This window comes from Sander vitreus, chromosome 12 (genome assembly GCF_031162955.1).
Source record: "Sander vitreus isolate 19-12246 chromosome 12, sanVit1, whole genome shotgun sequence".
NCBI classification, from domain to species: Eukaryota; Metazoa; Chordata; class Actinopteri; order Perciformes; family Percidae; genus Sander; species Sander vitreus.
Genome location: NC_135866.1, coordinates 14,211,679 through 14,236,789, shown reverse-complemented (window position 1 = coordinate 14,236,789; position 25,111 = coordinate 14,211,679). Strand labels below are relative to the sequence as shown.

Sequence of the window (25,111 nt, the reverse complement as noted above, 5' to 3'; positions counted from 1 at the left end):
TATTTTTAAGGTGATTCCATACAGTTTGTGTGTGCTACAGGCTGCGCAGAGGCACCACATCCTCACAGTGGATCTCTGCTTTTAGAGGTGATTATGGAGAGATTACACAACAGAATGCACTGGACTTTTAAAGACAAATCATTGTCATCATGGAAACAGGATTCATTTTCCAATTGTACAGATGTGTCCTAAGTCATTAATTTTCCATTGCATTACATACTCTGAAAATAAAAAGTGTTACAGGGCACTTTTCCTGACGTCAACTGATGAGGCTATTATCCTTAATTGATTTCACTCTCTGAATCTATATCAATCACACAGGAGGAGACAGATAAAGAGCAGCAGACGAGTTGGAGAATGATTTACAAGTCAATAATTAGACATGGACTGTGCAAAAAGAAGGTAGCAAGTACTGTAAATATGAGAAAGATAACTGCACGTTCACAGTATAGTATTTTGATCAGTGATCGGCGGTGCACAGTGGTGTGAGAGTGTGATTGTGAGATGATCCCTGAGAGGCAGCAGACCGAGCCAGTGACCTAATTATGATGATGAATCAGAGCTGGGAAAAGCTGTCTGGCCACCAGCCGTTTCCAAGTGCTTTTACACTCTACAGCAACAGCATGAACAGCCTCAACAAAGCAGCGATGCTCTGGGCTCCACAGAGGCATTAAATATGTTGCTTTAACAAATGTTCTTGTTGTATGAGCTGAAAATGAATTTGTTAAAAAAAATTTTAAAATCTAATGAGAAAGACAGGATGGGATGGGTCTTTTTTAAAGGACTACTCCAGCATTTTGGGAACTACGCTTTCACTCTCATGTCTGTACAGTAGATATAAGGCTACAGCCAGCAGCTGCTTAGCTTAGCTTAGCATAAAGACTGGAAACGGAGAAACAACTAGCCCGGCTCTGCCCAAAGTTAACTAAATTTGGCGACCAGCACCTATAAAGCTCAATAAATATGTTTTAACTTTATTTATGGTTATGGTTTAGGGCAGTGATCTTCCACAGGGGGTGCGGGACCCCTAGGGGGTCCTCAGAGTCAATGCAGCCTCCAAATTCGTGTTACTTTTTGAAAGATTTTTTAAAAAATTAAAAAATTCTTAACATGAATCCAACATATTAGCAAATATAAATCCCCACTGCTTACTGGCCTATAGGTAAGGTAGTCACTAAGGCAAACCACAGATAGTTATTCCTAACGATTTACTGTGCCACATGTGTGTTTAACATTAAAACATGATTTATAAACTCATAACTCAATTATTAGGCTATTTGAATAGTTTAGTATTCTATGCAAAAAAGATATGTATAAAGACTTTAGGCCGCCCTACAGGTTATTGTTGGCCCAATTTAATATGCAACTTGATTTTATACAGTATATGTAGTAGGGGGTCCCTGCTCCATCTCTCATTCAGTTCTTCAGTTCTTGGCCAGGCACAGAGACTATTGTAGTCTCCGCTGGTCATAGTGATAAGACACCAAGAAGTCACTTCTCCCGGCCAGGAAACAACCTATAAAGACATACCCCCCCATAAAACCACAACTTGTTTTTATACTTTTTTGTAAGGATTAAAGAAGCAAGATATGTGGCCAGGTTAGCTCAGTTGGTAGAGCAGGCCCACATATGTAGAGGTTTACTCCTCAATGCAGTGGCCGCGGGTTAAACTCCAACCTGCGGCCTTTTGCTGCATGTCATTCCCCCTCTCTCTCTCCCCTTTAATATCTTCATCTGTCCTGTGAAAACAAAGGCCTAAAAATGCCCCAAAAATAATCTTAAAAAAAAGAAGAAGCAAGATATATAACATGTTAATTGTTGAGGTAATTTGGACAGAGCAAGGCTATCAGTTTCCCCCTGTTTTCAGTCCTTGTGCTAAGCTAAACTAACAGACAGACACAAGAGTGGTAGCCTATCAAACATCTCATCTAACTTTACATCTAATGTTGTACTATTCCTTTAAGGCAAAAAAATAACTGGATCTAAATTGTGTGAGCTTGTCATTGAAATGTGTGTATCCCTGTTGAGTACCAGGTACAGACATCAAAGAGCAGCTGTTCGGGTACACACACACATTACTGCATGACCTCTGTTAATGTATGGGTAAATAGTGAAACAGAATACTCTGGGGGCTTGAGAAAGGTTTGGCATTACATTGGGCCTCCGAGTGGTATAAGGCACCATCCACAACACATTTAAGACTTGAATATGTTGCTTTGAGGATTTTTGGGATTTCTTAGATGGATGCGTTAGCCCTAAACCATGACGCGGTATAAAATTAGTCCACAACATCCACTGAGACACATTCTGCAACAAGCCAGTGGCCGCTAGTGCACCTCTAGAGATAGTTAGGATGTTTTTTTCCCCTTCTGTCTAGTGGTTATCTGATCATTGAGCAAGGGAAAAGGTAAGCATGCAGCGCAAACAAAAGGTGCTTGAATAAACTAGCTCCCGGCCACATTATTCAGACTCTGGGTATTGTACTCTGCTGACAAGCCTCAACAGGACATAAACCTCTAGAGAAGCTTCTCCAGGGATGGGAAGGACTCCTTTGCTCGACTCAGCAGATTAAAAGAAAAAGTTATGTAGATAACCTGAAACAACTGTTGTACTACGTAAAATGTCACAAGTAGAAAAATAGAAACACCTGTAAGATGGTATGCAATACAGCAGCAGCCCTGCAGGAAATACTACTTACATTTTGTTTTATGCTTACAACCTTTCTGGCTTTAGTATTTTTAAAACACAGCTGTTTACTTAGTAACCAGTGCTTGAACAACCTATTATTAATAATATGAATACTTTATTTGGTTGAAATTGGAAAAGAACAATAGTCTTTTCAGATTTTTGCTCTGCAGTATTGTACATATTGGTCATTTGGTCAGTTGGTTCGTCTGACACTTTGGTCTGGAGAAAAATGTCTACTAACTATGGGCCATGAAATGTGATAATTGATATTCATGGTTTTATTGGAATGGATCTTTCAAAGCCCTCAGGTCAAATTTTCTTTTTGATAAAACCTTTACTCCATGACTAGGAAAACTAAAGGCCATTGTGTGATATTTTGATTGTCTTTCTCACAAAATAATGTATTCATATCGATAGGATATGCACCATTAAATACTATCTGCATACATAACCGAAATGGCAGAATGTCATCAGTTAAAAAAAACAATTTTAGTATGACTAGTTTTTTTGGCTCAAATTCAATTTCTCTGTGATCACTTGGACAGAATAGATGCAGAAATGTATTCAACAAAATTGTCCACAGTGAAGTGAAAATTCTTCGGGGACTGCAGGATTTTATTTATGTTGAGCAGAACTTTCTCTTGCTATTTTCCTGTTTTTCAAGAGGAGTCGGAAATATTTCAGCACTCTAGGATTTCAAACATAACCCACCAGGCAGCTGAATACTTGTACAAAGCGATATTTTGCAATTATGAGTCTTATAAACATTGCATAAATATTACAATCCCCCTCCGAGAAACAGATTGTTTGTCTTTCCAAGCTAGTAGTCACAGCCTTCCCTGCCATAAATATCCTCTGTCAGTGGTGCATTCCTCTGCCTTCACCACAGCCTTTGAGTATTTTCGGGGAGATTGTCTGGTCTGCACCGATGCTTTCATTCCAGTGGACTGATCACAGGAGACCTGATCCAGCTGTGTCATGAGCCGCAGAGAAAACCACGGCTGATAAGAGACTGAGAAGACACCAAGTGATGTGGGATAAGGCGTGATTTTAAAGGCCACAAGCAGACTTTGGATTGTATTAGGAGATCATGCTAATGACGCTCAGAACACTAATTTAGGCCTTTAGTGATTGAAGTTACACCAAAAAAAAAATCTCTGGCTTGAGATCACTGATGATAGCATCAATATGAGACATGCCACTGAGCACAGGAATGGATATGAATCGACGGCCTGTGGGGGCAGACACATCATCATCCCACAACAGCAGTGTTAGTTGCCACAGACAGCTGGAATGTTCCACTGGGATGACAGAGGGTGTGTCCAGTCACACAACATCCCCCCACCTCTCTCAACACCACCCTTCCCCATCAACATGCCTTCTGGTTGAACCCCCGTCCAGCTCTAATCCCCTCAGTCCGTGCTAACCAGTCAGTCAAGACAAATGGCGAGGCACTGCCTGGCAGTGAAGATGCAGCAGGTGCTGTGCTGTCAAAAGCCACCCCTCTCTCTCTCTCTCTCTCTCTCTCTCTCTCTCTCTCTCTCTCTCTCTCTCACTCACACTACCACCACTATCGGCCCCCCGCGAGCCCCGGCCAACCTCTCCATGGGAGGTGAGAGGAGGACTCTCCAGGGTGTGCTTTGTTATCAGCATGCTCCAGCTTTGAAGTGAGCTGGGCCAGAATCTGGACTGTGTTTACTTGAAGGCATCTCCCTTGTTGTGTGTGTCAGTCCGAGGTAATTACTGCTCAGCGAGTAGCCCTGCCTGTGATGACACGGTGGGGTAGGTGTGGAGAAGTAGGCAGGGTCCAGAGTACATTAGCGTCTCGGGCTGCTCTTACTCACTAGGATGTGGTGTAGAGATGAGCTCCCAAGGGGGCTCTGCTTGCATGGGCATAATTTGTTAAAAGAGGCTACGACCATGGCCAACAATGTCCTATAATTGTACTGTTATCATAAAGTGCAGGCCTCTTTGTGATTTTTTTCTCAGTGGAGTGTCACATCAAAGACTTACAAAGCAATACATTTGGAAGTACAATTTCTGTTACATACATACAATTCATAGGGACAGTATGTTTAAGTTAAGTTGCCATTTTAATGTCATTCTGGTTCAAGAGTATGAGGTGAAGTTAGCAAATGTCATCACTTCTTTGTCATCACTACATTGTGTAATTTTTTGAGTTGATTCTTAGCAAAAAAAAACTTTGTTCTTTCATATATGTGCTCATTCATGTGTAATTACTTCCACCAACTAATCAAAGTATTCTCGTAAGCGTAGAATCTGCCATTTAGAATCATTCAGAATACATACGGGCGAGTCGCTCGAATGACGGCCGGCATGTTGCGCCTCCATCTTTAAAATACATTAGCCAAAGAGGGACATACCTCCACCTTTCGCCCTTTTATACTCAGTGGCACCCCACACCGTGACAAATGCCAGGGGGAGATTACTCGCCAGGGAAGCGAAAAAGAGAATTAGCAACAAGACCAAAGTTAATATTTGATTGGCTAGAACAGCTGTGTGTAAACGATACTAAGAGCTAATTTGGTCTTTTCATGGGATTTGTTGACAATAAGAAAATATAGAATATCTTATACATATACATATATTTCATAGCATTATATTTGGATATAGCCATGTAACACTGACTTCCAGTTGTCCATCAGAAATGGAAAGTCTTGGAATTAATAGAGAATTTGTTGCTGGTTTTGCATTGCCAATTACATTTCAGTAGCTGTACTTTTAATGGACTTTTAAGGACTAAAAAACAAGCCAAATCTATCAGCGTCAAAAGCACTGGTCGCACATTGCGGAAGTTCACTGGTGAGAGTTTGATAATGATATTTTCCCCTCCCTTCAGCCTGTTCAGTAGCCAAAACATGATTGTTGCAGCTCTTAGAATACAAATTAACTGCAGACGCCTTTAGAAAACAGTGGGGGGAAAAAGAAACCAGTATATGTATATTTATCAGGTCTAAATGTCAAAACTCATAACGCCGGTTTTGTCATAGATCATGTTGGACAATCTTGTTTCTCTGGCTCCAAACATGTTGATGATGTCAGCGTTAGCATGAAGTCAAAGGTCAGATTCCACATAATGCTGCTGAAGCCTTGAAGAGAGAGAGCCGGCCTCACAGATACCAGTGCATGGACTCTATAATGTGGAACTAAAATGACGCTGGAAATCGGTGCATTGCAAAAGGCCAGATATTCCCCCTACAGTTGTCAGAGGGGATGTGTAAGCTCTCTGTCACAGTATTACCATGGAAAATAAGTCTTGCATCATCTTTAATTTCCTGTGAGGTTTATTTTATAATTGTGTGCATCATTTGAACGTATAACAGAGGGACACGTGATGAAATCCTGTGCTCTTTGTGCTGACTGAAGGCCCTTTATATTTTCACATGCACACCTCAAATAAATCAAAGCTAATCTAGGATATTTAACTTGTCACTCTTTTAACTTGCTTAAATACATTTTTATCTAGATTTAATAGATGTTCTCACTTGTGAAAGAATAATTGCCCTTCTACTTTGAACAGCACTGATGCTAATTTAAAAACATGTAAATCAATTCCAGTTAGTGAATAAAATCTTTCATTTAAAAAAACAAATACAAGAGCATGAATTCACACACAGACCAAGCTGACGAACCACATATGGCAGAGCGTTAATGTGACAGGGAAATCTTTTTCAAAGCAAGTACACACAGAGATTAGGGAGGAGCTACAAAGTCTATCGCAATCTGATAAGACTTATGGTGTTTTCATTGGTGAGCGTCTCTGCTTTTATCTTCTAAACTGCTAAACTTCTCTTATCATGTGCAGCACAGCTTGGAATTCCAGCCTCTGATAATTGTCTCGTAATCTTTGGTTACAAGAGCAAAGAGTTAAACTAACGTCAATCTCTGAACCCATCGGCAATCGGTCTGATGCTGATTGAGCTTCTGGGGGCAACGGCCAATATTTCAGGGGTTCTGGTGTAGCCAGCGGATATCCGGACCAAGACTTCCTTTTACGTACGTCATTGTTTACAGTCCGAGTTCATACTTTTTGTAGGAGGTGTTTTCGGTCAAGACAACATTTCCGCTAATCTCTATAAACAGATATCTGTTTTGATATCTGTTTTGTTTCTGTTTTGTTTTGTTTGTTGATATTTGTCCGGCCACACAGAGTAACTCACGGAGGGAGAGTGCTCACCTTCACTACAGCGAAGGATGCAGATGTTTTCTGTCGGGAGCTGGACGGGGAGGATGGCGTGACATCTACATGGGCCGGACCAGATGCTGTTGTCGGGGCCGGAGGATGGCGGGGGGACCCCCCGTCTGACGCTGGAGCCGGCGGAGGGAACCGGGGCTGGCGCACTCAGCGGCTATGGACTAACGCTACCTGGAGTACTGTACAAGTTTGACTCAAGAGCGTTGTATGTAAGTTTTGGAACCAAGCATTAAAAGGAACATTGAATTAGACTGGAAGAACATGATGAATGCGAACTATTCAGCTTATAATCTATGTTTATTACTTCTACTAGGCTTGTGTGTTTTTCGCATAGCCCATTTCAGAACTTAATAGCTGGTTGAGACCTAGCATAAGAGTTCAATAGACCTGTTTCAATTAACCTATGATGTTAGATGGGGGGGGGGGGGAGTTTTGTTTTTTGATTAATGTAAAAGAGATGTAAATCGTCTACAAAATAAATACTTCAAGGTTGCTGCCTCATCTAGTGACAACACCAAGACCAAGGGCTCTATTGCGTGTTGCTGTCGCAGAAATGAGCACTCACTGTAGACGAAAGTAGTAAAGACCTATCAGGCAGGATATCTTATACATGTACCACGATAAGGAGTAGGAATATAGCCTTTGTTTCAGTATATGCACCGTCTACATATGATGAAAGTTTTTTCCCCCCGCCTAACCAATGAATTGCTTTCTCTCAATGAATATTCACTAATTATAGGGGGAGACATGAGTGCAGTACTAGATTTAAATCAGGATAGATCAGGGGTCAATCACACAAAAGTCCAAAAACATATATCAGACATGTTTAAAGCAGTTGTGGAATCCCACCATCTCACAGATATATGGAGGATGCCCAACCCTACTAGCAAGGATTATACCTTCTTTTCAACACGTCACCTAACCCACTCCCGCATTGATTATATTTTGTGCTCCAGTGAGCTTAACGCAATTCCCTTTTCCAGAACACAGCTTTTGATTCAGAATTTAGAGCCAAACTGGCTGAGTTTCTATCAATCAATACCGACTCAGTTTCTGACCCCGCATTTGTCTGGCAGGCAACTAAAGGATTTATTAGAGATTTCACATCTTCCTTCGCGGTCAACTTGAAGAGGAAAAGAGAGGCAAGGATTGCGGAGTTGGAAGAATGCTGAAGAATCTTTAGAGCAGTCTATTAAGACTTGTTTTTCTAAATCTGCACATACTCTTCTAGCCACAAGTCGAACAGAGCTGATGATTTGCTAAGAAGGAGGGCTGAGTTCATAATGCACAGAGTGAGGCAAAAGTATTATTTTTATGGCTGTAAACCAAGCAAATTGCTTGCTTTGAAATTAAAACAAAGTGAATCCAGAGCTATTATCAACAGCATCCGCGCAGACCGAGGTATCTCAACAAATCCTAAGGATATCAGCACTACTTTTCAATCCTTCTACTCAAAGTTGTATGAGTCCTCCTGCAACCCAGATCCGACACAGTGCCAGAAGTTCCTAAAAGAGCTAAACCTGCCTCTTCTTGACCCAGAGGAGGCAGAAGAACTGGGTCAACCCATAACGTTAGAGGAACTTAAATCAGCATTAAAAACAGTTAAAAAAGGGAAAACGCCAGGGTTGGATGGAATTCCATCAGAACTTATATTGACATATTAGGACCTACCATTTTACATGCTTTAACTTCAGTCATAGAGAAGGGTACTTTTCACCAACAAACCAACACTGAATTAATCTCCGTTATACCCCAAAAGGGCAAAGATCTTACGGATTGCTCCAATTTCAGGCCCATCAGCCTAATCGGGACTGATATTAAACTTTATTCCAAAGTCTTGGCTCTCCGCCTAGAGCGCTTTATCGAGAAGCTAGTCCACCCCAACCAATCAAGTTTTATACCAAAGCGTCATGCTGCAGACAATGTACGCAGACTATTTCATGTAATAGAAGAAGCCAAAAACCTCCCAATCAAAGCAGCAGTTTCATCAGTGGACTCGGAAAAGGCTTTCGAACAGGTTTCGAGAGGCTTGGTTTGGGGGCCAAATTCATTGACATGGTGTGTACTTTATATGCGAACCCCACAGCCATAGTCTCAACCAATGGTTGCATTCTCAGCCATTTCCCATCGAGCGGGGCTCGCGACAGGGAAGCTCGCTTTCCCCCATGCTGTTTGCAATCTCTCTTGAACCGTTAGCCTAAGCCATAAGGCAAAGTAACATCTGTAATGTGTCCAGATTAAATCCAATAGTAGCTCAATATCATTATTTGCAGAGGATATTTTGTTGTACATCTCTGATCTTGAGGACTCTATCCCAAAAAAAAATTTTTTAAAGATTATTTTTTGGGCATTTTTAGGCCTTTGACAGGACAACTGAAGGAATGAAAGGGGAGAGAGAGGGGGAATGACATGCAACAAAGGACCACAGGTCGGAGTCGAACCCGGGCCCACTGCGTCGAGGAGGAAACCTCTATATATGGGCGCCCACTCTATCAACTGAGCCATCCGGGCGCCCTCTCCCAAAGAATTTTCGAAAAAACGAATTTGGCTCAATCTCCGGCTATAAAATTAACTGGAATAAATCTAATCTTTTATCGAACAACAGGCATGTGACATCAGCCATTAGTGTTACAATACCAACCCAAAGCAAAATTACATATTTGGGCATCACCATACACGCGTCGCTACAGGGAGTTCTCCAGGACAACAATGAAACTATATTAAGTAGTGTTCAAAGGGATCTGGCCAATTGATCTGCGCTGCCGGCATCGCTACGGCCCAGGATTGCTGTTGTTAAAATGAACATAGTTCCTCGTGTGAATTTCTTAAGTACAATGATCCCCCTAACCCCACCAATACATTTCTGGAAGAAACTTAATTCGGCAGTATATTTGGAATAATAAACAACATAGGCTAAAATATTCTACCCTGCCACGTACCACAAACACGGGAGGCTTGGCCCTCCCTAACCTTAAAGTGTACCACAGAGCCTTTCAGCTATCAGAGTGTGGATGGACCCCTCATCTACAGTACCATGGAGAGAAATAGAGCAAAACCTCACTGGAAGTCTAAGACTGCAAGACCTTGCCTTTGCAGGTGTGTGTCCAAAAAAGTGTATGCTGGCCCATGGCCCTATTATCACCAACACACTGACCAACTTTAAACGGGTGGAGGAGCAACTACGCTACACCAATAAGTGGCATTTGAATACCCCATTATGGCACAATGCACACTTACTGTCTGGTAACAAACCCTTTGCTTGTAAGCAGTGGAGTGACAGAGGTATTTATATTTTAGACCAGCTATTCAATGAGAAAGGTGTGTTGAGTTTTGAAGACCTGAGAGATAGTTTTGAGGTCCCCAGGACATCCTTCTATTTTTATCTGCGCTTAAGATCAGCCCTAAAATGTTATGGAGTGCCATAGGGAAACAGTCTTGAGGCGCACCCAGTCATTAAATGGTTTGTTGATTTTCCTGTGAGAGGATTAATGTCCAGTATTTATGCTAAACTGATGCAAATATCCATAGGAGAACTCCCAATAGTAAAGAAATGGGAACGAGAACTGTGCCCTGAGGGGAACACAATTAATTGGGAGACAGTTTGGGACATTTTTCACTGTTCCAAGAACCCAAATCACCACTATATCCACTTCAACATATGCCATAGGACATATTGGACTCCTCAGAAGAGATACGTCTCGAAAGCCATTCCCACTCCCTATTGTACATTCTGTCAACCTGATCAAACTGGAACTTTCCTACATATGGTCTGCGAGTGTGAACAGGTGCATGAGTTCTGGCATAAAACAACATCAATACTATCTGATGTGATAGGATATCTAATCCCTACTGACCAGATTGTTTTGTTACTTAATGATGACTCTAAATTACACCTGAGGAGGATTTGGCTAGCCGGCTCAACTGCAACCAAGAAAATGATAGCTCAACGCTGGCTCCCCCCCCACTCGCTTTGTATAAAACAGTGGTTAGCGTATTTTCTAGACATAGTTATGGTTGAGCGTCCCAAATGTCATTTATCTGGCCACACAGAGTAACTCATGGAGGGAGAGTGCTCACCTTCACTACAGCGAAGGATGCAGAGATTTTCTGTCGGGAGCTGGACGGGGAGGATGGCGCGACATCTACACGATCTACACGGAAAAAAAAGAAATGCCAAGATAGGCAAATATGAAGCTACAGCCAGCAGCCAGTTAACTTAGCCAAGTCTAAAAATGGAAACAGAAGTTTGTAAATATATGGTAAACTGTCCTGAAATATGTAACCACTTGGCTCTGCCTTAACTCACCTAACTGTAATGAACAGCTTTATCATTACTAGTACAGAGCCTGTTGAAAATGTGCCTGTTTGGAACGGGTGATTGCTTGGTCTGTGGCTGCTTGTAGAATTCTTCAAAACCAAATTGTACCCCAAACCACTTACTCCACTGTATAGCCTACTACTGACTTACAGTGTAGGCTACGTCTACATCAGAGAAAGACATTGTAGGCCTACTTACTACTGTATTTACCTGACAGAGAACAAATATCACAATGACAATGTGGAATAATCAGACATTAGCGTCATGGACTCATGACAGTGTGCTACCCACCTGGCCCGTTATGAGAGCTAATCAGAACATATCTGCACGCATCAACCATCAGAACCGGACCGTTTATGTGTGTGTGCGCATGCAGAGAGGGAGAGACAGACAGGGGAAGAGAGAGAGAGAGAGAGAGAGAGAGAGAGAGAGAGAGAGAGAGAGAGAGAGAGAGATGGTGTTGTCTCGTGTCGTATGATCGTTAACGAATTTAACATTTCAGCAGAGGTGCTCATTTCTGTACAGGTTTAGTGGCTTGACGGTTAATGGTGAAGTAGGGGATTTGATTCGCGGCGGTATTTTGGCGATGGTAATTTTATTAGTGTTGTAAATTAGCAGTAGACTTAATTAACTAAATATAAATGCATAATAAATGCAGGAAAAGAGTCTTAGGCTGTAACACCCCCCACTCTCCGCTGTTGTAAAGCGTTCTGCATGTGGTGTCTGCGTGTTATGTGCAGGTTACCTTCCCCCCAAACACGGACACACATACATACAGATACGTCTCGCTTTATTAGATAGATAGCCTGCCTATAAGTGGCATCACGCTCTCACTCACACACTCACTCACTCACACTCAGGCAATTTATAGATCTGTAAATACATCACATTGTAATACCTGTTGATATTTGAAGCAACTGCCCTACTCCCACCTTTTTTTCTTCTGTTGTACTGTCATCCCTGTATATTTCCCTGTCTATTATGTTTTTGTTTGATAAGAAAACCAATTAACAGAGTTTTAAAACCTACCATGATAAATGCTGTTTTTGTACTGATTTCGATGACGCGCTACTGTAAATTAATATAAAATTAAATTCTAAAAGGTTTATTTGATTCTCACTGCAAAATAAATCCACCGACATGAAGCCTGGAGGAATACAACTTGAGGGTGAGGTAAAGCTCCTCTGCCTTGATGCCAGGAGAAAGCAGAGGCAATGGTTGACCTTGTCCTTCTTTGCTGTTGGTCTGTGGGTTTGGGCCAGGGACAGGAACTCCCTGTACAGACACTGTGTCTGCGATTGCTGAAACTACTCCACAGTAGAACGCTTTGTTCACTGCCACCAAGGCAAACCTAGACAACAAAAACACACACATTCTGGAAAAATGAACACTTGAGAGGGGTCGTTTTCGCCTTAAAATGTCTTGGGTTTCAGTGGTAAATAATATTCTTTTCAGAAGGGGAAAATCATGCAGCTTTACAAAAACGCCTCAAGATAATACATACGAGAAGTGTTGTTATCAAACCATTAATCTAAATTTACAAGTAGTGAAGGTTTATGATGTCTTGTGTGGAATAAAAAGAGCCCATAACAATATTGTGACCCAAGACCTAAGTTGTTTAACTGTGTGTGTGTGTGTGTGTGTGTGTGTGTGTGTGTGTGTGTGTGTGTGTGTGTGTGTGTGTGTGTGTGTGTGTTTGTGGGGGGGGGGGGTTGTGAAGAGGGGAAGCTCATAACTCTCTGAAGATTTAACAGTTTAGAGGTCATGTGGTTATTTGTATCACTTAGAAAAATCTTAACATGAGCCAGCCAATAGAAATAACAATGTAGCAATGTTATTTTTAGTTGGAAATCGGATAGATAATTTGATTTAGCAACTTATACATAAACATACATTCCAATGCTGGCATCTAAAGCTCAACAACTCCTGTGACAATATATTTAAAGATTTTTTGCAACTACATGCAAATAAAAGATTAATGCTACAGCAACAGCTGGTCCTTTGCAGCCAAAGAGCTACTTGGCGTTTGGCATTTTTCATTCACTTCCAATTCAGCTGACCAAATATCACTGGCAAATAGTGTCACTTCAATCACGGTGCCCCCAAAACTGATAGCTTATCCAATTATGTGCGTTGATGCATTTCCTGTGAAGCTGGAACATTGCTCATGACCTTTTACTTGATAGAAATGAAATTTTCTCTCCCTCAGGCTAAACAAAATCTCACAGCACTCCACCCTTTGAGTGAGTCATGCTGGGATAGTCAAACAAGCCTACACGATGATGAATCTACAGACATTACTCCTGGAGAAGATCTGCTTAGAAATCAGCCACTGTGCTGGCCGATGTGTCACATGGCCTCTCTCTCTGTATTGGCATGTCTCAGGGTTTCAGAGATGTGTGGACGAGGGGTGGAAAGTCCTCTGCTGCTCTTTGCTCTGTGTCTCAGAGCAGGTTCTCTCCCCCTGCAGCAAGCTGCCACGCGCCTATTGCACCTGATTGTCTCATCGGCACATTCCAGGTGAAAGGGCCCGACAAGCCAGGACACAGCACCCAGACAGTGATACACTTGTTCAGCAGCCACAGGTGTAGCTCTCCTCTTTTTCTGTGCTCTGCCAGAGGTATTAGGCATCTTGGAGAAGCAAGAGTAATCTGAAGGCGAGGCAGGGAAAAAAATCAATGACAAATGACTTGGCCTTTTTCTTGAAGCACATAGAAAAGAACAGCAGTTTTTATGTGTGGTCATCTTTTTGACCTATATTCCAGTCCATCATTCAAAGTAGACTCAGGAGTAAGAAATACAATAAAGTAATAGACTGAGTGGTGACAACACCTGTCGCAAGTCATTATTAAAGACATTTTTCAATATCTACATTGATTCAGCTTAAGTCCCTCAACTGGGCCAAACATTGTGAATGTACCCAGTCTGGAAATTGGCTGCAAGGGACTGACAGTAGACTTTAAGGACAGGCGTATACAGGGGGTGGACAAAATAACAGGAACACCTTGTTATATAGTCAAATTTATTTTAATGCCACAAAATGTCTTCTCTGATCCATATTCCTCTTTTACACTGAATCAATAATGAAAAGTTTGTATTCCTGTCTCGTGCATACAGCTATGGCCAACTCATGGGCTTACAAGACCCCACAAATGAAGCTTGGCGAAAGTTCAGTCAGGACATGTTTAACCAACCAGATCTTACTACGATCTCCCTAAGCCGCCTATCATATCATCTCTGTCAAACTTTAAATCTGTTCTCCCCTCTGCTGCAGTCAGTTGTCATTTCTCTCCAGAAGCAGGGTTGGGGACAACTGCTTTAAATATGTAGAATATTTCAAGGTTTTATCAAGTCATTAACATTGTTATTTCTGTGTACTGAAGCTCTTGGAAGCAAATTTGTGATTTTGCACTTTGTAAATTAGGTCTGCAATTTACGTTTATTTTCATTATAGATTAATCTGCAGATTATTACCTCCGCCAAGGAGGTTATGTTTTCGGTTTGGTTAATACATTTGTTGGTTGGTTTGAAAGGGTGTAGCAGGGACCAAAGGAAAAATCCATTACATTTTGGAGCGGATCTGAATTACGGGGCGGCTACAAAAAACATTTTTAACTTTCGTCAACATTGCGAGATAGGGCGTTTGTGCTTCATCCATGTTGGAAAAAATGTGTTCCCAACTGGGTAAATTCACACTGCATTAACATTGTGAGATAGGCCATGCTTTGGCGGAGGTCTGTGGTCTCTGGAGTTCCATTCTAGTTTCTTGTTATTTTTTCAATTATTGTCTGGTCTAAAAAAAATGTCATAAATTAGTTTACATCCCTGTTATTTGGTCCACCACATGCACACACTGAAAGTGCCTTAGAGAATACACTTTAAGCAGTTCCTTATTAGGAATTTAGTTCCACCCTGTGAAGCAGAATAATGCTTATCTGCTCTAATATTGTATCTCTAAGACATTAATGACTCCCCTTCATCCATTCAGACATACACTAATACATTCACCTTCTAAATGTATTCCTTCATGTGTCTGTTCAAATGCCACTGAGGGCTGATCAGCCATTCAGGAGAGGGAGGAAACAGGAACCGATGCATTTTGATGATGTAATTGGCAGCAGATGCAGAGGAAGATGGAGATAAAGGAGAAGGAATTCAAAATAATATCTGTTTGGGCATGCATCAGGGGGTTATCATGAGCACAGAGGGATCATGTTTTGACTTTTGTCTCACTGATTCACTGTTGCTCAAGTGCTTTCATTTTACAGTGGTCTGAGCTATGGAAATCTGGCATTTCAATGCAACAGCAGTGGTATACAGTGGAGGAATACTGTAGCATCTCTGAAAGAAGTCTTTAATAAAACATAGCTATCCCCACCTGATCATAGTGCACACAGGGACAGTATAAGACAAATTGGATATTCTAATATACAATGCACATGGTGAGCTGCTTGTAAACAGTATAATCAGCTCTACTCATTTTGTGCGCCATAATATCAGCTGGGAGGAGGAGTTTGAATTCTCCAGCAAAGCTTCCTGATGCTGGAAACAATCCAACAGTTTTTCCAGAGTAAAAGTTGTTCTCTAATGTGAAAGCCATGGCAAACAAAGCGAGCAAAGGTCAGGTATAGGCACTTTTTTCTGCCTTCCTTGTGGTCTGACAATAAGGCGGTAAGAACAACAAGGCAGGGCTGGGTAAGTGGATGCAGGGGAGGTTGGGGGGAAGCAGGTTGGGACCTGCTTCAGCATTAAGTTATGCCTTTGTAAGGCAGAAGCACTTGCCTGTGGCAGGTGCAGGTAGCAGACGTGACGCTGCCTAGGTGTTTCTATTGAGAAGTACCCAACCTGCCGAGTTGTCAGGACAAGTTGGAGGACTCAGTCACCACCCTGCTCTGAAAGGCTAACCAGATCCGCATACTATGACTTGCACTTCTAAAGATGTGATGGAGGAACTGGAAAATCCCAGGGCTCAAACATTAAATTATAGGATTGTTGTGATATTTGTCATGGAGGCTAATGTGGAAGATAATACATCATAACAGCAATTACAATCCCAGGGATTGTCTCTTTTATGTTCCACCCTAAATAAAAGCACTACAGACTTTAAAATAAAGTCATATATCATTGACAGTGCTCAGCAGCTACATTTAAAATTCAAAAAGGTTAGTTTTTTTTGGGAGTGGAGCTAGAGTATAAAAGGGTATAAAATAGCAGGGGCACGTATGAAGCTTTACATCTACATTCTTATTTTCCACTGAAGACTCTCTGGAATGTAGTTGTATTTTTTAATAAAATCATTCTGTCTGTTCATTAGGCCCTAACTGTACTCAGCCTTCTGCCCCAGTGTGTAAGGATGAACTCTCCTGTGTATACACCACAAAGGCACCTGTAGCTGCCCATGCAACGCAACAAATCACAAACAAACATAAACTTGCAAGTCTGCCCATGTCATGGGATTCCTGTCATCACAGTGCAACATTAATCATCTGCACAGAAGGGTCTAAATGAGGAAAAAAAAAGTGAATGAAAAGGTTCAGTGTGAAAAATGCGAGGAATAATCTTCTGAAGGAGACGTGATTCACCATGTGCCACACTCGCTCACAACATTTTCTTGTTGGAGTGGCAATAGAAGCCCCAAGGCAATCATTTTTCAGGTTCAAAGATGTTCCATGCAAACCTATTTCTGACGTACACGAGAGAAAGAGAGAGAGAGAGAGAGAGAGAGAGAGAGAGAGAGAGAGAGAGAGAGAATTCCTTGCAATGGTGGTGTTTAGTTAGATGATGTGAAAGATTTTTAGCCCTCATACTGGTTTGGAAAATCAAAGATTGTGTCAATGCCCACCAACATGGATTCACAGGAATTTTAATCTATAATTCCTCTCTTTAAGCTTCCTAGCCAGGAGCATTTTACCAGCAGGTAATTTCTGTATGGACTTACTCCTACATGCTGCGATTACAATTTTTATGTTATTCTTAGCAGCTAGTGGAGCAAATGAGATGATATATGAAACTTGATAAAATCATAAATTAGGCGTTTAGCCGCAATTATGACCGTAGACAACTAAAGGAGTGGAGGTTTTTAACAATGAGGGCAGAGGAAGCAAAACAATCTGCCTTCCCTCCTCTGTTTGCTTTGCCTGAATGAATAGCAGATCCACCAGCATGGCAGTGTCAGAAAAGATTAGCACCACGGTCCACAAAATAAAATCCTCTTAAAAGCAGGGGATGTCACTCAATCTCCTGAGACATGTACTTGCATGGTGGACTTAAGGGCTCTCACTACTGGGAAATATACCTGCCCAAATAGAAGAAGTTTAAACTGAACATGAGCTGCCCAAAAAAAAGTATTTGCCAAGATATATAAAATCTCACACACCAATTTACCTTCAAAAAGGAATGTGCATGCTATTAAAGTTTTTAATGCAGTCAAAGGATTGTACATCTGCAGACAGGCATTACCTTATAAATATAAATGTCCACTTAGTCTTTTATTAAGAGGTACTAGTTAGCCTTGAAGAAGACAGGTTCAAGTAGCTCTTATCTTAAAAGTATCTTCACATTGCCTTCAGCTATCTGTTATTTCATAATAATAGCCCATGGCTGAGAGTAAAAGAAAGCTATTCAAAACCCATTCAGGAGTTTTCAATCTGTGTAACTAAGAAAACAACAGGAAGTTCCTCTGTGAAGAGCCCAAAGGCAAGAGGTTAAGAGTTCATCTCTCACAAAATCTCTCCACTACTCTCCTTCCAAACCAAAAGGATTTATTTATTCAAAACGGAGAAACATATTGTTTTACTTTACAAACAAGAGCACACAGCTGTATAACACAATTTGACTTACGACAAAAAATATAGTGTGACATATACAGTATTTGTAAGTATATATATCTGAAAGAACCAATTTTTATTTTTTGATAAATAATATTCATAGTACAAGGGATCAATCATGTAGCCATGAATCATCATGCTTGTCATTTAGTTTTATTGTAAATTTATTGTATTTTTGTGCTGGTTTGCATGTATTTTTTAATTGTGTTTTGTGTATTAGGATAAATGCCCATCTATAGGATGAGGATTGGAAACTAGGCTTTAAATGCTGTGGTATGTGGCACTGGTCCATGCTATATACTTGCCTTTATAAAAAAAAATCATTATATAAAATAGATAATAAAAACCCTTTTCACCCTCACATTTCCTGTCTGATTCTCTAGGGCAGCCTACTCTGTGCACTCATATAATACATGGAAACATACAGTATATATTATTCATATCACACACAAAAACAAACAACTTCCGGCTCAAATATCTAAAAGTGGCTATGATGCCACGATTACTCCACAAAACAATAGTATGCAGCTTACCTTTTCGGACGCACAGAGCTGTCATTTCCACATCACTTCCTGAGAGCCTCCTTGATGGAGGCGCATAACCATGGTGACCCGTGCGAACCGGAATCGCGAGATGCTTAATGCTTAAATTACTGAAAACAGTAAGCAATTAGTCCAACGGTCGCAGGTGACAAAATCAGATTTTTAACATTTAGGAATGTAAATTGAAGCGTTATTTACGTTACAGAACTGCCTTTGTCACTGTCTGTTATGAATGTTGTCGTTCCTACCGCTTTGCATTGTGGGATATTTATGCCAGCATAGTGTCCAGTGTTTGCATACTGTAATATTTCACTGGAAATGGTATGCAATTCACATACTATTGGTTTCATACTCAGGTTTCAGACATACTAAAACATCTCTCATCTAACCTACAAAATAGCATGTTAGTATGGAATTTTAGACATGAGAGCTATATATGCTACTAGCTAACATACACCACCAGCTAATGCACGCTACTGGTTAACAATGCTACTGGCTAACACACCCTACTACCTGACAAACAGTACACTACACTACTAGCTGATGTACACTACTAGTTAACTTACGCTACTAGCTAAGGGACACTACTAGCTAAGGTTAGTTCAAAGCTCGTTGTTGCTGTAGCTCATATACAAAGTTGTTAAGCACTAAAACGTTACTGTGAGTAAACCAACACAGTTCATTCGTAAAGGTGTTATATTTGATCAAAAAGCAACAGAACGGAAATGCAGACATACATACATCCACTAAAGCCTAAAATGTATAAAGCAAGTCTAAAGAAGTGGGGCTGCTTTTTAAAAGGTGTCTACAGATCTTAAGTTCAATGGGAGAGAGTTTACAGTCTCCTTTTGCATTGAGCCAGTAATCACCTTGGACATGTTTTGCCCTCCTGTGTCTTCTTTAAGACTGTAAATAAATCTGACGTCATCCATATTTGCTGCTATGGTCTCTCACCTCATGATGATAATACATAGAGAACAGAGACAGATTGCCCTCTGAGGCATCCAAAGGACAGTGACCTGTAAGGTGGATTACCTCTCCGGGAAGGAGACACAGTGTTGGCCAGTCAGCTTAATGCCTCCAGCAACTTCAAAGTCTGTCAGAACAATCTGTGCAAACGCACGCTAACACATAATGTAGATTCCCCAAAGAAGTGCATTTAAACACTCACAATGTAAACATGTATTTGTCATTGTTCAAACCCCTTTGTCTAAGGAGAAAGGGTTTTTTTTGGGTCAGGGATGTAAAGTTTTTACAGGAGCTGGAGAGAATGTTTTTTTCCCTGAACTTCTAACAAAGATCAGCTGTCATTCGAGGCAAGGATGTTAAAGTATACATTTTCAGTAGTGCAGCGTGTCTCTCTAATCAAATTGATTGGGATCACTTTTTATACCGCAACACGAATCCTCTCTTCTCTTTTTCATCTCATAGTCTCATTGATCATTGGAGCTCCTTCAGATACAGAGAACAGGTGTGATCATCATTTTAATGTATCATCTTTCTGTGTCTGTGTGTCTGTGTGTGTGTGTGTGTGTGTGTGTGTGTGTGTGTGTGTGTGTGTGTGTGTGTGTGTGTGTGTGTGTGTGTGTGTGTGTGTGTGTGTTCTAACATTTCGGTGAATACACTCTGGTGTGGTCTGAAAGTACAATGAATGAATGTTGACACAACATCCGTACTCATCAATAATTTATTTCAGCTCAAAACACTTTCCAGAGCTTTTTGAATGTTGATTTTATCCTAATATCATGTTGTGAATATTTTTTAGTTCTGGGCTAGATCTTGCAGGCCGAAGTGTACAATGCAATACCTTGCAGTGTTTGTATACACATATTTATGTGTGCATGTGCATGCATGCATGTTTGTGTTTGTATCAACTCTGGCATAATGATAGACTGACAGTGGGAGCGACAGCACCACCCCAAGCAAGTAGAAAAGCCCTACATTCCTGGGCTGCGAGCTGTGAATCTGAGTGCGGATTACAAGTTAAAACACGCAGCCAGGAGCCACCACTGTTTTAGTAAATACTTTCAGAGCTAGTGTTTAGAGATCATAGCTTTAGGACAAGGATTGATTTCCCAAACAAGGATTGTGTGTTGTGGTTGTCCGGTTTTATTGATGGGTGGAAATGGAAAATCGGTTTCACGGGCTGAGGAATGGGGCTGGATATTCTTTAAGGTTTAGTAATGCCTTAAAGAAATAGGCTAGTACAATATTATGGGAAATGCTTATTCGGGTTCTTGCTGAGGACTAGACGAAAAGATCGATACCACTCTCATACCCACACTAAATATGAAGCTAAAGTCAGCTGCCAGTTAGCTTAGCACCTCTAAAGTTCACTAATGAACATGATATTGTCCAAAAACCTTACACATTGTTGTTTTTACACTTCAGATTTTTTTTAACTGCCAAAAGCCGGGTTAGCTTAGCACAAAGACTAGAAGCAGGTGGAAATAGTTATTTTATAAAGTGTAAAACATAGTTTTTACACTGCAGTCTTTGTATGGATTAAACAAATGAAATATAACATTTTATAACAATTAGTGAGCTTAGAGACTTGGATTGTTGTACCTCAGGACAGAGCCAGGCTAGCTGCTCCCCCGTTTCAGTCTTTATGCTAAGCTAAGCTACCTGTCTCCTGGCTGTAGCTTCATATTCACCAAGAGTGGTTTCTATATTCTTATTAACTCAGCAACAAAGAAAACATTGATTACGTTGATTTAATAGCTGTAGTTAAAAATTACTTTGCAGATTAAAAGCTATGCACAGCCACATAGGTGTTTATAATGACTGGCTGATTAGATCTCAAGTCAGGTCTAAGTTGATAGGAGCAATGCAAAAAATAATGCAACGTCACCAGTAGGCAACTTGAGAGGGGAGGCCATACCCCTTGTTAGCAAAATGATCAAACACATTCAAATTTACAACAATTTTGTTTGTTTGAATCATATTTGTAACATAAATGTGTATTCACAAGTGCTATAAAATAAAACCTACAATACAGAAGTGGCTCTCAGATTCTTGCATACTGTAATAAGAAATTATGGATTTATCCGGTGGTTCACTCTGGCTACATAGATCACCACCTGCCACTCAAATCTGAAACACCTGCGCCTCCACAGTTTCCACCGCCAGCTGGCTCACTGCAGAAAACTCTAAAATAGCCATACACAAAATACTAACTCAGCCCAGAACCATATCTTTCCCTCATCTAAGTTTAAACATTTAATCTCATTAAGGTTCATAAAAATATTTCATAGCTCCTATAGTCTATACCAACTTCTCATTTATCCCTCTCTCCTTTAACCAGTCTCTTTTTTTCCTCCCCACTCTCATTCCAGCTGTCCAGGGGTTGCTTGAGCTAGAGGAACTTTCCTCAACTCCCATCCAACATAATCAAATAGAAAATGCTTCCAATATAATAACCACTCCCTGCATCTATTCCGTAACCTTTCCCCTGTTTTTTTTCTTTAATTGAAACATTAATAAAACAGACTTGCTAGTTTGACCATATAGAGCTCAATATTCCCAGGCAATAAAGACGAGGACTGGTGATTACAGGCGAACATATCAGTGTGCTTTAGATGGCGGACTGATCATCATGCTTGGTGGGAACATACAGGAAGGAGGATCCACTCCACCTACAGGTTTCCACCGGACATAACATAGTGTGTCTCAACTCGGCTGTATTAGCTCAGCCCAGCATGCTCTGCTGAATCCTTTGACTTGACTTAACAAGCGTATTTGGCTGCTCTGGTCCTCCTCACTCTCCCTTGCTGCTTTTCTCATTGTAATTGACTGCCGCCTTGCAACACTTTTGACCTGCGCTCTGCTGCATCCAATCCTGCCTGATGCCTGTGGTTCATTGGTCCACTTTTCACATCTTCACATGACATGCAGAGTGATTCTTATGCTCACGCTTTCTTGTTCCGGAGAGCAGCTTTTAGTTTGATTATTTTTTTGCATCTGTGGTGTAAGAATTACTGAGCCCTTAACTAAAAGCGGCAATACCTCAATGTATATATACTCCCATCACAAGTAAAAATCCTGCATCCATACTTACTTAAGTAGATGTATTAAAAGCTGAATATACTAAAGCATCAAAAGTGAGAGTGCTTATTCGACAACAGAATGACCTCTGTTATATTGCATTATTGGCAGTGGTATATATTTACTCTTGTACTGTAGTTAAGTACAAATTGAATTTATTTGGTAGCTACAGTTTTCAGTTGCTTTATAAATTAAGACTTTACATGCAAAACATATGGTGATCTAATAAACAATTAGTCAATAATTCATCTTTTTCATGCAAAAATGCCAAATAGTTTCTGCTTGTATCGACTTGTCTTTGCCATATATGATACTGAATTAAATGTATTTGTGTTTTGGACTATTGTTGAACAAAACAGTTTTGTGACAGGAAAGTGTGATTGGCATGTCTCATCATTTTTTTTACATTTTACAATTAAATCAATTACTTAGTAAATGCTAATTAGTTGCAGCCAAAAATTGTTAAAATTAGCTTCACCTCACCTACAATGATCTGTATGCTGTGTTGCTAATAAATGTGCTTTCAGTAAACTGGTATTTAATGGATGAATTGGAGTAATAAATCCTTTCAGCCTGAACAGTCAAAATCCTGGCTGCTGCATGTCAAACAAAGCTGCTGCAGCTTGTCCAATCCGAATGACGCAAACCCACTGAGTGGAGGATTTCCAGGAGAACGTCAGACCTGCTTCAAACTTGAACTGACTGGATGAATCTCAGCAATTGTTTACAGACGGGTGTCAATTAAGTCTAAGCCCGATGGTGATGCATTTACTGTTTAAAAAGGACCGTTTTGTTGAAAAAAAAGGCAGTAGGTTTTACAACTTAACCAAGATGAAAATGAAACAATGCCAGCATTAAACATCTTTGATCAGACAGCTGAATTGCTGTAATGAGGCTCTTTTAACTCTCTAAACGGTGGTTAAATAAATGAATCAAACTGATTACAGTAACTTTATTCTGTGCCTATTTTCAGAGCTAAATGAGTTTGAGGTTAATAAAATGCCTAGATCCTATGCACAAAGACATTTAACATTGTCATCTAATCTTTTGTGTCATACGTGTTCATCACATTGCCTTTAGCCAACTAAATAGCATCCAATTATGACTCAGACAGACCTGCAGAGTGTAGGAGCGCAAGGTGGTTGTTGCACCTGATGAAATAAGGGCCTGTTGCCACCAGCTGGAGCAGACCTGCAGTGCATCATCACCTGCAGGGAACAGACAGGTGATGAGAAAAGGTGAAATGAATGTGGGAAATTTCTGCAGAGGTTGCTTATTAGACAAAAACAAGCTTTTTTTTTTTTTTTTTTTAATTAAGAGCAATCACCACACAACCACGGCTGTGATGCGTTTAGTGACTCTGTGTGATACTGATGAGCATGGCAGCTCACTAATGACATTTCACATGAAACCTGACAGATCTTTCCCCACGTTACTGCATGCGGCATACAAGTGCTCGAGTGCCACACGCATTGATTCACATGGTTGTTAGTGATGATGATTATCTAAAGAGGAGGAGGATTAGTCAGAAACAGTCATGGAGGAAGTATCCAGATCATTTGTTTAAGTAAAGTGAGTGGAAATACCACAATGTAAAAAAAATAAGTAAAAAACTTCTCCATTTTCAAACACAGTCCTGCGAGTCTGCTGGAGACAGCTGGAGAGCACATCGAAAAAGGAAACTCATCTCTATTGAAAAGTTTCAATAGAGATGAATAGGAGACAGAGTGAATATTCATAAAACAATGTGACTGTGTAATGTGACTGTACCTTAAAGTAACATTGCATAACATTGGATTTTTTGCAATTTGGCACCCCTGCAGTTTCAGAGTGCAATTACTTTGTAAATATGGACAGCTGTACACATGCATTTGTTCTGATTACATTCATTTTGATCAAAAACTAGTGAGTCTACAACTTTAACACAGCCAAACATCAAGCAACTGCAACAATACAAGACATAGCAAGCCAGCTAATATTACTCACTAGTCTAACAGCAACATGGCCATTTCACTGCCTGTACCCAGTTCCGTTGTTCCAGTGAAGCAGTTATTTAAGTAAAATAGTTACATAATGTTGCTTCAAGTCCACCCACAGATGTTTTCACTTCTGTTGCCCGATTAGACCTCTCAGGACAGTGTGGGCATGTGCAAACTGCTCTTGATTGACATCTCCCTCACCTCAGGATCAGAATCGATGCAGCAGAAGCAGATATATTTCTTTTTCCTTGTCAAAAAGCTGGTGCCCACATTACCCAAAATGCAACTTAGTTGTACATTTCAATGTGTTTGATCATTTTGCTAACAAGGGGTATGGCATCTCCTCTCAAATCGCCTACTGGTGACGTTGCATTATTTTTTGCATGGCTCCACTCAACTTACACCTGACTTGAGATCTAATCAGCAAATCAGTCATTATAAACACCTATGTGGCTGTGCATAGCTTTTAATCTGCAAAGTAATGAGCAACTACA

The 25,111-nt window shown here is 40.6% G+C and overlaps 1 long non-coding RNA gene across 1 annotated transcript in view; it reads right to left on the bottom strand.

Annotated features, from left to right (window-relative positions):
- Positions 1 to 24,744, bottom strand: part of LOC144526846 (uncharacterized) — a 29,711-nt gene extending 4,967 nt beyond the window's left edge. The window contains exons 1-2 of the long non-coding RNA XR_013502781.1: positions 24,625 to 24,744; positions 23,755 to 23,846 (exon numbers count right to left, since the gene is read on the bottom strand). This is a non-coding gene — a long non-coding RNA (uncharacterized LOC144526846). The remainder of the gene's footprint in view (positions 1 to 23,754; positions 23,847 to 24,624) is intronic.
- Between the last annotated feature and the right edge of the window lie 367 nt (positions 24,745 to 25,111).